The sequence below is a fragment of the Fukomys damarensis genome, unplaced genomic scaffold, assembly GCF_012274545.1.
Source record: "Fukomys damarensis isolate Sample0158 unplaced genomic scaffold, DMR_v1.0_HiC HiC_scaffold_16, whole genome shotgun sequence".
Lineage (NCBI taxonomy): Eukaryota > Metazoa > Chordata > Mammalia > Rodentia > Bathyergidae > Fukomys > Fukomys damarensis.
In genome coordinates this window covers 79,466,707-79,480,758 of record NW_022900928.1, presented here as the reverse complement: position 1 = coordinate 79,480,758, position 14,052 = coordinate 79,466,707, and the positions used below count along the sequence as shown (strand labels likewise).

The 14,052-nt window shown below is 44.7% G+C and overlaps 1 protein-coding gene across 1 annotated transcript in view; it reads right to left on the bottom strand.

Moving 5' to 3' along the window:
• The window catches only part of Ntm (neurotrimin), a 953,915-nt gene that overhangs the window by 734,625 nt on the left and 205,238 nt on the right, over positions 1 to 14,052 (bottom strand). The gene's annotated exons all lie outside the window — the stretch shown is intronic.

The following is a 14,052-nucleotide window of genomic DNA, read 5'->3' as shown; positions in this document are numbered from 1 at the left end:
GTAATCCCACTGCCTCAGCCCCTGGAGTAGCTGAGATTGTGGCACGCACTTATAGGAAATATAGTCTCACCTGGACTTTCTTTGAGATTTTCTGATGGGCTATGGAATGTCTTTACTCTGGAAAAATGAACCCTTTTGAATTCTTTGGAATGTATTTCCTATAAATCTAATAATAAAAGCTACAATAAGGATGTGACTGGTGTTTCCAGGAGACTTATATAGATTCACTTGATCCATATGCCAACCTTAGGAAACATGATATTCTACTGGCATAGTTTCCTGATTTTCCATCTATCTCATCCTACTTGATCTGAGGCAGCATGACAGGCAGGATCACTGCTTTGAAGACCACTGAGATAAAGCTCAAAATCTGGACAGCTGAATTTGAAGGCCTACCCTGTCCAAAGGTAAGGGTAAAGGAAAGTGGACTTCAGTAGAAGCAGAAAAGCAGGAAAAAGAACTCTACCTGCTCAGTTGGGGTAGAAGAGGGACTTAGTCTAGAATGGAGAAGGTGGAGGCTGGAGTCTACAGATGAGCTAGGAGACTGGAATTTTATTCTTCATCTTATATTTGCCAAAAGCAGACTCTGTAGATCCTTTCCCACTGAACTGTATGGGGGATGCCTGGAAAGTGAAGACAGACAAGGGGCAGAGGAAGACAAAAAGAGAAAGAGAAAGTGAAAGTAAAAGAGGGAGAGGGACAGAGAAAATAAGAAGGAAAGAAGGGATGACTGGAGAAGGAAGGAGAAGAGAAGGGGGGCACTATGCAAGAGTTGGAACCTCCTATGTTGCTCCTATGCATTAAAGAGGCTCCTAAACTTCCCAAGCGCCCAGACTCAGAGGCTCAGTCAGCTCTGAGAATAAGTCAAGGTTATAAACATCCTCCAAACCAATGCAGCAGGAGACCTTTACCCTGGGAACCCAGGGTGGAAGACCTCTGGGGGCTCGGCGTGCTCAGACATCCCACCTGTCCCTACAGATTTGCCAGAACCCCAAGTGGATGATATTTTATTTTAAATGTGAAGTGTAGCCCAAACTCTTGTGTGGAGGCTTGATTATTACTAATGCAGTAATAGTCAGAGGTGAGAGCCAGGGAGGTGTCTGGATCATGAAGGCATCAAATTCATCAATGGACTAATCCATTGATAAGGTCATGGTTGAATGTATAGTTAGGAGGTTAGGCCCTGTTAGAGAAAGTAGGTTACTTGAGGCATGGCTTTGAGGTTGTATTTTGTCAATGTCATTCAGATCCCTAGGTGGCATTGATGGCCATGATGACAGGGTTGAGTACTGGGAGTGGAACCATACAGCCCCGATGCCTAATATATCTACCACAGGGCTCTCTAAACAACCTATTTACTCATCCTTGGGCTTTCACCTACACAATAATCTTTAATTCAACTGCAAAAGGTTTAAGTGGAGCATTAGATAAAACTGAGCACCCTTGAAAGGATCTAGACTAACACTTCCTGGTATCAAGGAAAGGATGAGCTGGGTCAAGTACACCAAGAACTATCAGGAGTGTGGTCCAGCCCCAAGGTAAGTGTTATTCCCTACTACACATAAGGAAACTGAAGCTCAAGGAAGCAGCACCCCAGTAACATAATTAATGAGTATTGATGAGGACAATGGATTTTCTTCTATCCTGACATGTGGAGGGTGTTCAAAGGGACTCAGCTTTGAAAAAGGACAGGGAGAGAAATTCATGTGGGGCTCCCATATTTCATGTTATTGAGTTTTATTCTCTGAATGGTCAGGACAGCAGCCTCTTTTTGCTGCTTTTTGTCCAGCACTAGCAGACTATTCTCTGTGGGTCTCTGTCTGAAGTATTTAGATGCCACTTTTGAAGTCTTCCGGAGCTATTCTTGCCTTCCCACAAATCCCTCACTCACACAAAGCACTCACTGGCTTTACATGGGAGTCAGAGAGGCTTGGTGTGCCTTCTTCATTTCCCCAGGACCTCCTTCTCCCCTCGGGGAGCCTAACCCAGGGGCTGGTGAAGACCCCAGTGGGAAGGACATGTATTGTGCCTCCTTCATTTCATCCCAGCCGAGGCTCCTCATACCCAGCAGCTCCCTAAATATCGTTTATTTATGTGTGTTGTAGAGTGAGGGGGAACACAGTTGCATGAGATGGAGATGTCATTTGCAAAATAGTAATAGCATCCCAGCTGATGAGAGGCAAATACCCCCAGGGGTCGGTGCTGCTAAATGATACATCTTTCTTAACCACTGAGCTTATGAGGATACATAAGTGGAACACTTAGACTAATTTCAGGGTCTTTTTTTCCCTCTGTATGAACTGCTCAGCCCTCTTCAATGTAGAGTCTGTAGTCGTAATTGAGTCTCATCAAAGCTTTCCCATTGCCTTCAGCTGGCAGAGCCACGTCTGGATGTGGAACGAGAGGGTGACATCAACAAGAGATTAGCTGGTCCCTGCATGCAAGAGTGGGCTGTGCCTGGGCGGGTCCTGAACAGAGCCACGCCTCACTCTGGGACTCAGCAGCAGCCACCTAGCCTTATTCCCAAAGTGGTAGAAACAGTAGAGGTATTCAGTGCCTCCTAATGAACGCTCACTGTGTGTTAGACATTGTTCTGGACATTTTCCAAATACTTTGTGATGTAATTCCAGCAAATTCCTGGGAGGCAGATGCACTCTTAGGCCAGTTTTACCAACAAAGTAATGGGGGCACAGAGAGTCTGAATAAGTGTCTCAAAGACACACAGCTAGTGATTGGGTGAGCAGAAGTTGAAGGCCAGGCAGAAGAAGGAGGGAAGAATGATTGTTTGTTGTGGTGATATGAAGAGTATATAATAAATTGCTCTCCCTTTCTTCCTGTCAACTTCTTTGAGTATTAATCCAGGGCACAAGTGGGAGCTGATTCCATCCGTTTTACTTTCTTGCATGATGTTGCAATCTTTTTCTTGTAAGGAGGATTGCCATAAATTTTCCTTAAAATAGTCAACTTTCTCTTTGTTATAAGTGTAACAGGAGAGCAGTACGTAAGATTTCGAGGGATAGGTGCTATCCTAAAATATTCCAACTAACGTAAACACTCTTAGTACCTGTTACAGGGATGGCATCATATAGGTTTCAAAAAAAATCTACAGGATACAGAAGAAATCCTCTCTGTGGTCTTTCTCAGTGCCAAATTGTTATAAACAGCAGCAAAAGGAGCTATTAGTGTGTATTTTGTCTTGATTCTAATTGTCATGAGGTATGAAGTCTAAACTCTCTCTTGCCTTGTAACTTTGTTTGGAACAATCAAATTTATGCACCCAGCAACAACGAATCTTCCATGTCCACCAGAAACAAGGGTGGTGGGGGCCCCCTAGCAATTGCAGAGAACAATTCAGCTATGCACATATTGACCCTCTGTATGTATTCCCCCTATGGAATGCATGTAGGATACCATGATGTGTAATGAAGGGAGGGAACAAATTAAACAGCCCTTGCCCTCAGAGCTCTTAGAGACTAGGGGCAGACAGGTGACAGACAGATAGATGGACAGATCATGAAACAACACACTATTGCGGAGACTGAATATGCCTAGACACAGAAAGAAACATGCTTTTCATAGGCTAACATAATGTGGTGCAAAAGAAAACAAAACAGGAGTGGTTTGGGAACTAGAAAAAGTGATGTTTCCATTTCACATTTCCCCACATTATATAGCTGGGTGTCCTTCCACTGGGCACAGTTTTCTCATCTATAAACTGGGCAGTTGTGATTTTTGCAGAGCTATAATGGGGATTCAACATGGAAACATGCAGAGGGTTTGGGGCAGTGCCTGGCATGGGGTAGGTGGGGCAGATCCACAGGTGGAGATACCTGAGGCCCTGGGCTCTGTGAGGGCTCCTTCCATGTGCTGACTGCTACACTGGGTCCCACCAGCCAGCATACCATCTCCAGAAGAATCCAGGCCTCCACCCACCTAGAAATGGCTCAGCCAGGAAAAGCCTTCTTTATTTGTTAAAAGACAATAGATAAGTAGGGTAGACAACTCCCCTCTCATCTTCAGATTTACTGGAATAAAAATCCAAATGGAAGCAGGTATAGGGGTAGAGCACCTGGGGACCAACAGGAAGAGGAAGTGTAGGGCATGGAGGCTACATGAGCAGTATGTCTGCCTGCTGCTTATTTCATCTCTAGAGTGAGAGGGTGAGAATGAGACATAAATAATAGTTTGCTTTTTGTTAGATGTTGGAGCATATTTTCTGCCAGTAGTACTGCTCACAAGGGCGACTGCTTGACACTTAGGCAAGGGAGTAAGCAGGGAAAACAGGACAAGATAAAATTACAAGTGACAGCATTGCCTGTGCCTGTGGTTACAATGCATTGTAAACAAGGAAGGTTGCAATTCCTGCTGCTAGCCATGGTTGGGGATTGACAAGGTCTGCGTGGCATCTGAGCGGACAGTGGGCCCTGAACATCTGCAGCCAGCCCAGGCTTGTGGGGAGACACGAAGGCAAAAAGGACCTGGGGCTGTGCTGTGGGAAGTGTGGGTGAGAGAAATGAGTTTGCGAGTTTCAGAGAAAGATCTGTGTGTGCGTGCGCGAGGGTGTTCTTGAGTCATGCACATCCATGTTGTGGGGGTGAATGAGTGTTGTGGTTTATATCTGGATGTCCTCTCAAAGCTTGCTGTGTGCAAAGGCAGAGCTCTTTCGAGGTGATTGGATCACGGAGGTGCTACATTCGATGGAGAGTTAGTCCACCTCAAGCTTATAGCTAAGTGTGACATTAGGAGGAGGGGTCAAGTTGAAAGAGGCATGGCTGGGAAGAGTGTATCTCCCTCCCTGGCTGTTCACTCTCTCTTGGCTTCCTGTCTACCATAAGGTGAGTAGCTTTTCTCTGTCCAGGTCCTTCCTCCAGGCTGTGACAATGTTTCTAATAATGTGAGCAAAAATAAATCTCTCCTTTAAGATGAAGGTGTTGATATTTTATCCCAGTTGTGAGAAAAGGAACAGAGTGGAAATTTCCAACTCTGGTTGCATGACTCACACTACTACTGCATGGCAAAGGAAAGTAGTTTCTTGAGAGAAATACTGCATGCCAAGCTGTGTATGTCATTCTAAATATGGCATTTCCATGATCTGTACTACAACCATTCAACCATTGACCTGTTACTGACCAAGTTATGGTTAAGCATCTATGATTTCTAGGTCCTGAGTTACAGATATTGTGAAACTTAAGTTGGAAAAATATAGTCTCTGTTCTCTAGGAAGTAGGCAGAGTAACATTTCACAAGGAGGAAATTGTGTTTCAGAGAGGTTAAGTAACATGCTCAAGTTTCTCAGCTAGTAATGCCAATGACCCAGTCTAGGCTGGAAACCAAAAATTAGCATGCTCTATTTTTTATTTTACAAAAGTTGCTGCAATTCTGTCTTCCACTGTCAAAGCTATTCCTCTGGCCCCTTGACAATTATTAAGTTAAACAGGGAAAATGAGATGAGATCATAACAGATGCTAAATAAAAAATAACTTCCTCTTTAACATTGACTTGGCCCAGACAAGTACCTGGGAAAAGAACCCAAGCACATATGGGCCTGGCTGGGATACCAGCCTAGAATGGGACAAGTACCTGTCACATGGAGCATCATTATCAAAGATGAGGCAAATGTTCCTCGTATGGATAGAGGGAAGGAAGGAGGGGCACTTAGAGTAGGAAGGCCATGGGTTGATCTTGTGCACCCAACAAATGGTTGGTTTTGATTCAGAGCAGAATATAGGAGCTGCTGCTCCAGTGAAACCCTAAGGGAAACAGGCTTAGCCTACTGAAGAAGGAACTTAGATTAGGTACATGAAAGCAAATTTCATTGTCTTCTTCCCAACCCAGCTAGTGCTCCAGCAAGCCCCATGTGTGGTCTGGATGTTCCCCCGTGGCCATGATGAGGGGTGGAGTCACTCAGCCACTCCCAGTTCCCCATGTGACCAGGGACACCTGTGTACCTGGTAAGGGAGACATGGCAGTCACAGAGCCAGGCCTACCTCACCAGGGGCTTCTGCAGCACAGAGCCCAGCTTAGTTCCTTTGATCCGGGACTTTTCCTGTTCAGCTCAGCACAATCCCTTTGGACATGGTTTCTATGCATCACCCAGTAAGGTTAGGATGGAACTTGCTCGACTGGAGGCCAGACCCTGGGGGTGGCAGGGAGTGTCCTGGACATGCTGGCACCCCAAGCTCAGCTATGCAGTGAGCAGCAGGCTCCTGGGAGGTCACATTCTCTTCAGCATGGCCAGTGCACAGCTTATCTCTGCAGGAAGTCACTTGTTACAGAACAGGCAGGAGGGCCTCCCCAGAGACCTTGCAGGGCTCGCCCAAGGTCCCAGCTCTGAGATGAGTGAGTAATGTGGAGAAGACAGCAGCACAGAGTAGTGTTGTAGTGGGGAGAGGGGCGGAGTCCAAGACTTCGCTGAGTGGGTTAGAAATTTTCCTAAGAAGTTGGAACTTCTGCTGAATCAGCGAGTCTGGCTCTCTCAGAGCTGACGCCTCAGCATTCTGTCTGGCCCTTCCATCCTGTTTGTGCTCTTGTCCCAGGAGCTTCTCAAACCTACACAAGGGGAGCAGTACCCTGGCCTCCAAACACCCACTTGACCTCAGACTGTCCACATGGTACTTGGGCATTGACTTGCCTTCTCACCCCTTTGGAGGCGTATGGAGACAACAGAAATCAGCAGTGAAGGGCACTGGAACAAGGTGTGGTGGTGCACACATAATCCCAGCTACTCAGGAGGTTGAGGCAGAAGGATCCCAAGCTCAAGGCCAGCCTGGGCAAATTAGCAGACAATAAAAACGGGCTGTATTTATAACTCACTAGAAAGCATTTGTTTGATATGCAGAAGGCCCTGGGTTCATCCCCAGTTTTGCCAAGAAAAAGAATATTAGATTTGAGCGATGTCCTAGGTCTGCCATCTGTACATTTAATTTGTGCACCATGGACAGATCCTTCAACCCTCACATCCCTGGCATGATAGTGATGATCCAGCTGCAAAACATGAAGGCTTTACGAAGATCCTGGCTGGGAGCAAGTATACACAGAAGGAAAACTACTTTCATAATAGCCTGCAGATTCTGGGGTGGCCTGATACTGGGACATTAAGAACCATGCCAGTGTTCTCATGCCGAACAGTGGACACCTGATTCAGCATTTTGCCTGAATCCCAGGGAGCAGATTCCAGTGACGTGTCCCTGACCTGAACTTCAGGATCTACTTTGCACTACTCGTCTCCTAAAGAGCTCAGGCTCTTGCTTGCTTGCTTTTTTGCAGTTTCATCCAAGTGCCTTCTGACAGTTGGTCCTGCTCCTCAGACCAGGCCATTTGCTGTTTCTGCATCTAATGAGCACTCAACTCCATGGTAGCCCCATTTCTAGTCACTTTCAGATAACGCTACTTCTCCTTGCTGCCCCTCAGGCCTGGAATTCAATTTTGACCCATGCTCTTCAGGCATCCCTGCTGTGCAGTCCTGGCTGAGAAAGCAGAAAGAACACAGATGACCATTAATAGCTACTGGACAGAAAGCTCTCCATCCTGACCTTTCATGAGAATGAGCCAGGCAATGGGTGTAAGGTCAAGGGCAGGTGGGAGGCATTGAGTCAAATAATTTGAGAAGCTGTGAATCATATCCACAGATCCTGTTGGAAGTAACTTCCAACATCCCAGTTTCTTGGAGATATCTGCATTTTTTCGAATCCTGGCATGTGATATGTAGCTTGTTTGTTAGATTTGAAGTTAGGAGAACCATTCTCCCTACCTTCTGAAATGCCCTAGTTATGTGGAGATCGACTCCATCTCTTCATTTTGGTCAATGTCAACCTCAAACCTCCAGCTAGTAGAGGAGGTAAGTGCCAGTAAGTGTCCAGGAATCCTGGCTTTTCTGTTGTAGCAGTGAAGCCAGGGCAGGAATGTGTATTTTGCTGGCATGAAGTGTGTATGAGTGTGTGTTGTGTGTGTCTGTGTGTATGAGTGTGAAAATTTTTCAACAAATATTCTGAGAAAAGGGTGGGATTGTGGTTCCCAACCACGTATGTCACAGTTAAACCTAGTCCATAGAAGGTGCCAAAGATGAAATGATGAAGAGGAATTTGGGATTAAATCACCTGGACAGGAAAAAAGAAAGTCTCAGTTTCATCATGGAGTGCCAGGAAAAAGAGGATCCAGTGCTAGCAGAGGATGATGCAGGAGAGCTGCTGCAGGTACAGGGCAGGGTGTGTGGGTGGCTCCCGCTGCCTGCAGGAGGGGCAGAAGCAACAGCCAAATGAGCAGCCAGAACATAGCACCGGAACAGCTTCAAGGTTGTCCTCTTCAGTCCCACTGTCATATACTGAGGAATGCACACCTCAGAGAAGAGAAAATCCCACTCAAGCTCCAAGGAGTAATCATGGAAGAATTCTTTTTGTTGTTGTTGTTTGGTTTTGTTTCAAGAAGGATGCCTTTAAGTTGCCCAAGCTGGTCTAGAACCCTGGGCTCAAGTGATACTCCTGTCTCAGTCTCTCAAGTACCTGGGACTACAGGCAGGTGCCACTACACTGGCTGATTGGTAGAATATTTACTAGCAACTGGGTCTTCTAATTCTAACCTAGCACCTTCCCACTGTATAATTATATATTACTATATATGTCAATATATGTGCAATATATGTATGCATATATATTTTTTCCAGGTTGCCTTTGGCATAGTTGACTAAATAATTCTGTTTTGTTAAGTGTCATTAAACTCTACTTTCACTATGTTACCTGTCTCTTCCCAAACCTTCATCAGCCATCCAAGGCCTACAGAGTGAACATCATCCTCTGTCCTGATGGGTTCAAATCTTGAGTTGTCTTTTTTTAGCTAAATCACTTTCACCTTGCATAGCCATACCTCTCTTAATGAAGTCCTCCTTGTCCCCTATATTCTCTCAGTATGACTTCTTGCTCTAAATCTGAACAGTGCCACACAAGCTCCCAGTGAGCTCTCTCAGAATTGTTCAGCAGTGAACATCCTCGCCCCATTTCACGATAAGTACAAGCTGCCCTGAGGTACATATTTGCATGTGTTGCCTTCCTAAACAAGAGGGGACCTTGTCTTATGCTTCTTTAAATATCCACAGCACTCAGCTCAATGGCCTTGTCCATTGGAGTTATATAGGAAGTGATAACTATTTGATGCTTGGTAAAAGTACCAGAACTGAGTATGCATTCCTGACCTTTCTGACTTTTTTTGATTACCTGCTGTAGTTCTAGGTATGATCAAGTTGCCAAGAAGTCACCTACTTCTCACTAACATGCTTTTTTGTGTGTGTTCCTTCAGTACCCAGATCCAACCTTTATAAAAGATACCAAAAGGAAAATTTCCTTATTCCTAAATTTAAATTTGCATTATAATGAGATGATCAGAGTCCCTGCCTCAAAATATATTGTAAAGAAAATTTAGTGCAGTGATCAAGAGGAAAGATTTTGGATTCAGGCCATTTTGGAAGTAATGGGATGTCACCTCCATGATTAAGATACAGAAAGACTCGGCTTTCTTTTGGGGCAAATTTGCCCATTCTCGTTTCCATTGCTCAGATGGGGAAACCAGCTGCTATATAGTGAAGCAGCCCCACGAAGAGGCTCACTTGGCAAGATACTAATACCTGCCCTCAATCACGTGAGTGAGTTGAAACAGATCTCCCACTGTATCTTGACCCTTGGATTAACTGTCATTTGATGTCAACAGTAATCTCTTTCTGCCTCAGTTTCCTAATCTGTGAAGTGGAAACGATTTTAGAAACCACCTCTTATACTGATACAAGGTTCAAAGGAGACAACAGATGTAAAGCATTTAGAATAGCACCTGCCACATAGTGAATATTTCACAAGTATTTCATTATTAGTTGCCTTTCTGTGACCTGACCTCACCTGATCTTTAATTATAGATTATTCCTACCCCTCTTCCTCTTCATCCTCCAGATGGTATTTTGGGTTTTCTCTGTCTCACTTTATATTCTGCAAAGACTGAACTTGTTTTATCTCCCCAGCCACCTCTTCTGCAATGTTGTCAACTACTCTGCCTCCCTCTGTGTTGACCACCTGGAACTTTCTCCCTCCCACTTTTTCTGATGTACAGTCCTGAAATAATAAGAATCCCATGCTGCCTGTTATAGAGAACTTAGGGTTCAATTCTGTGCATGTAGGTCTTTGTTATATCTGGTGAAATAAGGTTTACATACATGGGATGGAATTTTGCAAATACTGTATAATATCAAATTCATTCCACACCTAGATAAATGATAGATATTTCAATCCATCAATATTTGAGTCCAAAGATCTGATTATCTTTAATGACTTGAATTTGTCTGGGATGGTAGGACAGAATAATGTGTGGTCAAGATTATGGCCTTTGAAGTAAAACTTTTATTAACTGTATACTTTGTGTATTAAACTTTCTGTGACTGGTCTCTTCACCTGAAAAATGGAGATAATAACAGAGCCTATTTCAGAGGGTGAGGAGAGAATGGAGTGAGATAATCTAGCATAAGATATACTGAATAGTAATGCTAAATAGTATGCTAAATAGTAGTACTGGTTAGCACTATTTAGAGTTCTTCTCATTCTCAGTACTTCTACTTGATATTTAGCCTTCTAATAAAGCCTTTACTTATGGCTGTCACTTCAAATTAATTGTATTCATTTCTTTCTTTCTTTCTTTTTTTTTTTTTGCAGCACTGGGCTCAAACCCATGGACTTGTGCATGTTAAGCAAGCACTGTACCACTGCCATACACCAACATCCTCTCAAAGTAATTTTATATAATGCATTTGTTGACACCTCTTTTAATGCTGGAGTTGCTCTAGGTTTAGGTATAGCCAGTATGAGATCACTGATACAGATTCCTCTTTCCAATGAGTTGAAAACATCTAAAAGGTAAGGTCTTATACACAACACACAGTCTTTTTCTTGAAAACATCTTAGGAAGAAAATGAAGTATTACAAGGCCTGAAAAAACACTGTAATCATGAAATCATGATCCACTGCTGTGTAACAAAGAATAAACTACTCTTCCTTCTATACCAGTGATGGTGCACCTTTTAGAGCTTTCAATGATAACAAGCAGCTGGCTGTGACATGCCAACCATAGGTTTACCATCACTGCTCTATAGTTTTAGCATTTCGGGAAGTCAGGAGACCCTTTGTTGGGTACCTCTGTATCCAAGTCTCTCACAAAGCTCCAGTGAGGCCATTTCCAGGGCTGTGGGCTCATCTGTGGGCTCCTGGGGAGGAGGCAATCACAGCAAACTCCCTCACAGGACTGGGGGCATGTACTGATCGTTTCTCGACTTGGACAGCTGGCTTCCCTTGGGGTGTGCTATCCAAGAAAGTGAAAGAGGTCACTGAAGAAGAAAACCACAGTCTTTTTGTACTTTAATTTTGGAAATGACATTCTGTCATTTCTGCCATAGTTTATCTGTTAAGACTGAGTCGATAAACATATGAGGGGAGGGGCTTTACGAGTGTATGGATAGCAGAAGGCAAGGGTCTTGAGGCCATCTTAGTAGCTGTTGTGCTAGCCAGCTATGCAAAGGGGGCTTCTAGAAAGACTTTAGTTCCTGGAGGCTTAAGAAAGCTGAGATGAGAAAAGGAAGACCTAAAATACTGTTTCAAAACACTAATCACACACACGCTTGTGCAAGCAAACCACACACGAGGTTACCTCTGACAGTACGTAATCTCATCGACCTTTAGGGATCAGCTACTTCAGGCCAGATTCTGTGCTCCACAGTTTGTAAACACGATCCCGTTTGCTACCAGGAAGATCTTTGGGAGGTTACAAGCCTTGAGACAGGAGCTGGTACATTTGTGAGAATTTGACTGGCAAGGAAGACGAAAGGAAAGAGATGGTAAGAAATAACTGCAGCCAGTAATATGGCTTGAAACCATGGTGGGCAAGAGGAAGAGACACAAATGGAAGCAGGAGCTGAACCAGAGACGCCAAAGGCAGTGTTATCTACAAGCCTCGCGAGTGGGCAAATTTTACGTTTCTTTCTGGATGCTTTCGCGATGTGTCCAAGTTGGAGATACAGAAAGAGGATGAGGATTCTGTGGCCTTTACAGAGCTACCCAGGCTTTGGGTATGGATAATTGTGTACCAAATGGTGCTGGAATGAAAATAACAAGGTTCTCAGGAGCCACTGTTTGCTTCACAGAGCCCAACAGTTGGCGGGGTGCCGTGTGCGTCCCCTGTGGGCTGGGAGATCCCTTCTGCTCTCCTTTCTTACTGGCCTTAGCCCTCCATCAAGGGTCTGGGGAGTCTCCGAAGCAAACATCCCCCCACGAAGCCCAGCAAACTTGTCAGCGGCAATCAGCTTCCAGCGTGGTTCCCCAGCCAGGCCAGCTGGCAGGAAGGCTGCCAAGGCAGCAGATCTGACGAAAGAATTCTCAATCACATTTACATGTGCATGGTGCAAAAAGGGAACGCAAGGGGGAAGGGAACTCCTCCGGAAACCAAAAAGAAAGTCACTAACTAATCCACGAAGAAGAGAAAAGAATCAGCCACAGATTTGTCTCAGATGTTCTCAAATTGCTGTCCTTAAAAGCTCTGCTTCTCTGTCTTCCTCCTCCTCCCATCCGTCCAATTGCCCCAAGAAAGTCTCTAATTTTGCCTTAATTTGTGCCTTGGTTGCAAGAACAAAACAGGACGTCACTGCAGCCCCCTAGCCGCCCCTCCCCATGGCGTTCCAGCTGCTGTGCTTCCTCAAAGGCCTGATGGAGCCCTTTCTCTGCCATCATCCTCTATTCTTTGCCAGGATGATCCACGCAGCACCAGACCCAGGCAGCGCTGGGAGGGAGAGCCCGGCAGAGGGCAGTCTCCAAGGTCGCAGCCACTCCAGGGTCATAGTTAGTCCAGCACACTCTGGCCGCGGGGGGGGGGGTGATGACGAAGGGCTCTGGAGCAAGCAAGAGCAAATCATGCACTGGCTAGCTTTGGGGTGACACAAGCTGCAATCCCTCAAAATTACAGATATCTTGGGTATCTTGCCAGGACCCTGGGGGTAGTAACACATTTGGGTATTTACATCCTTTTTCAAATAAGAAATAAACACGCACAGACTCAGGGTAGTAACATTTGGGTATTTACATCCTTTTTCAAATAAGAAATAAACACGCACAGACTCTTTATGTCCTCCCACTTGGATGCTTTGGGATATCCAATGACAGACTGTTTCTCTGTTGACTACTGAGGAGACATAGGGTTTTATTCTTAGATTCACTTCTGGGTTGAACCAGACAAACCCACACTGAGAATCCTTGCTTCCCACCCTCCGAACTCATTTACCTCCCTTCCCAGGGACTCCATCCCTGAGTTCTGAGGTACAATCCTGGCACAAGAGGAGAGCATTAGTAGACATCCCTGGCTAGGTTAGTAGCAAGCCATCAAATCCAAAGCTGATTAGCTTATTTTTCATGCAGCTATTATTGGGAATGGGTGTACAAAGTTTTATGTGGTGGGTGCATGGTAACTATTCAAGAAAAGCACCAGGCAAGGTCCTAGCAACAGAAACTTGGGACTTGCAACAGGGGTCAGCAGAAAGTTTGGAGTCAATTGACCTCTGAGCTTTTACCTTGAGTGTACAGGTATACAGTGCTTCCCTCTTAGCTGTGAGTTTGCTTTCTGAGGTTTTAGTGGTCAACTGAGGCACCACATCCTCTCACACAATCACAAGAATTGTGAGTGGTTTCAGTGTAGTCAGGTGCTCCAAGAAAGTGAGAGAACACACCCAAAAACTTCTTTCCAGTGTATTGTTTATCTTATTATTATTTATTCCTGCTAATATTTTACTGTTTCTTACATATAAATTAAACTGTATCATAGATACAGATGTATAGGAGAAAGCACAACATTGGTGGTTACCTCCATTGGTGGTCTTGGGATACAAGTAAGTGGAAGATGTGTTGAATCCCTGGTTTGATGTACAGTCCCTTATGTTTTGTTTTCTTCCAGCACAATCCTCTTTCTACTTTTCAGCATTTAGAAAAAAAATCACACATAAATAAAATGGGTTCTGGGAACCCCATGTTAAGCAGTGGGCTCCCC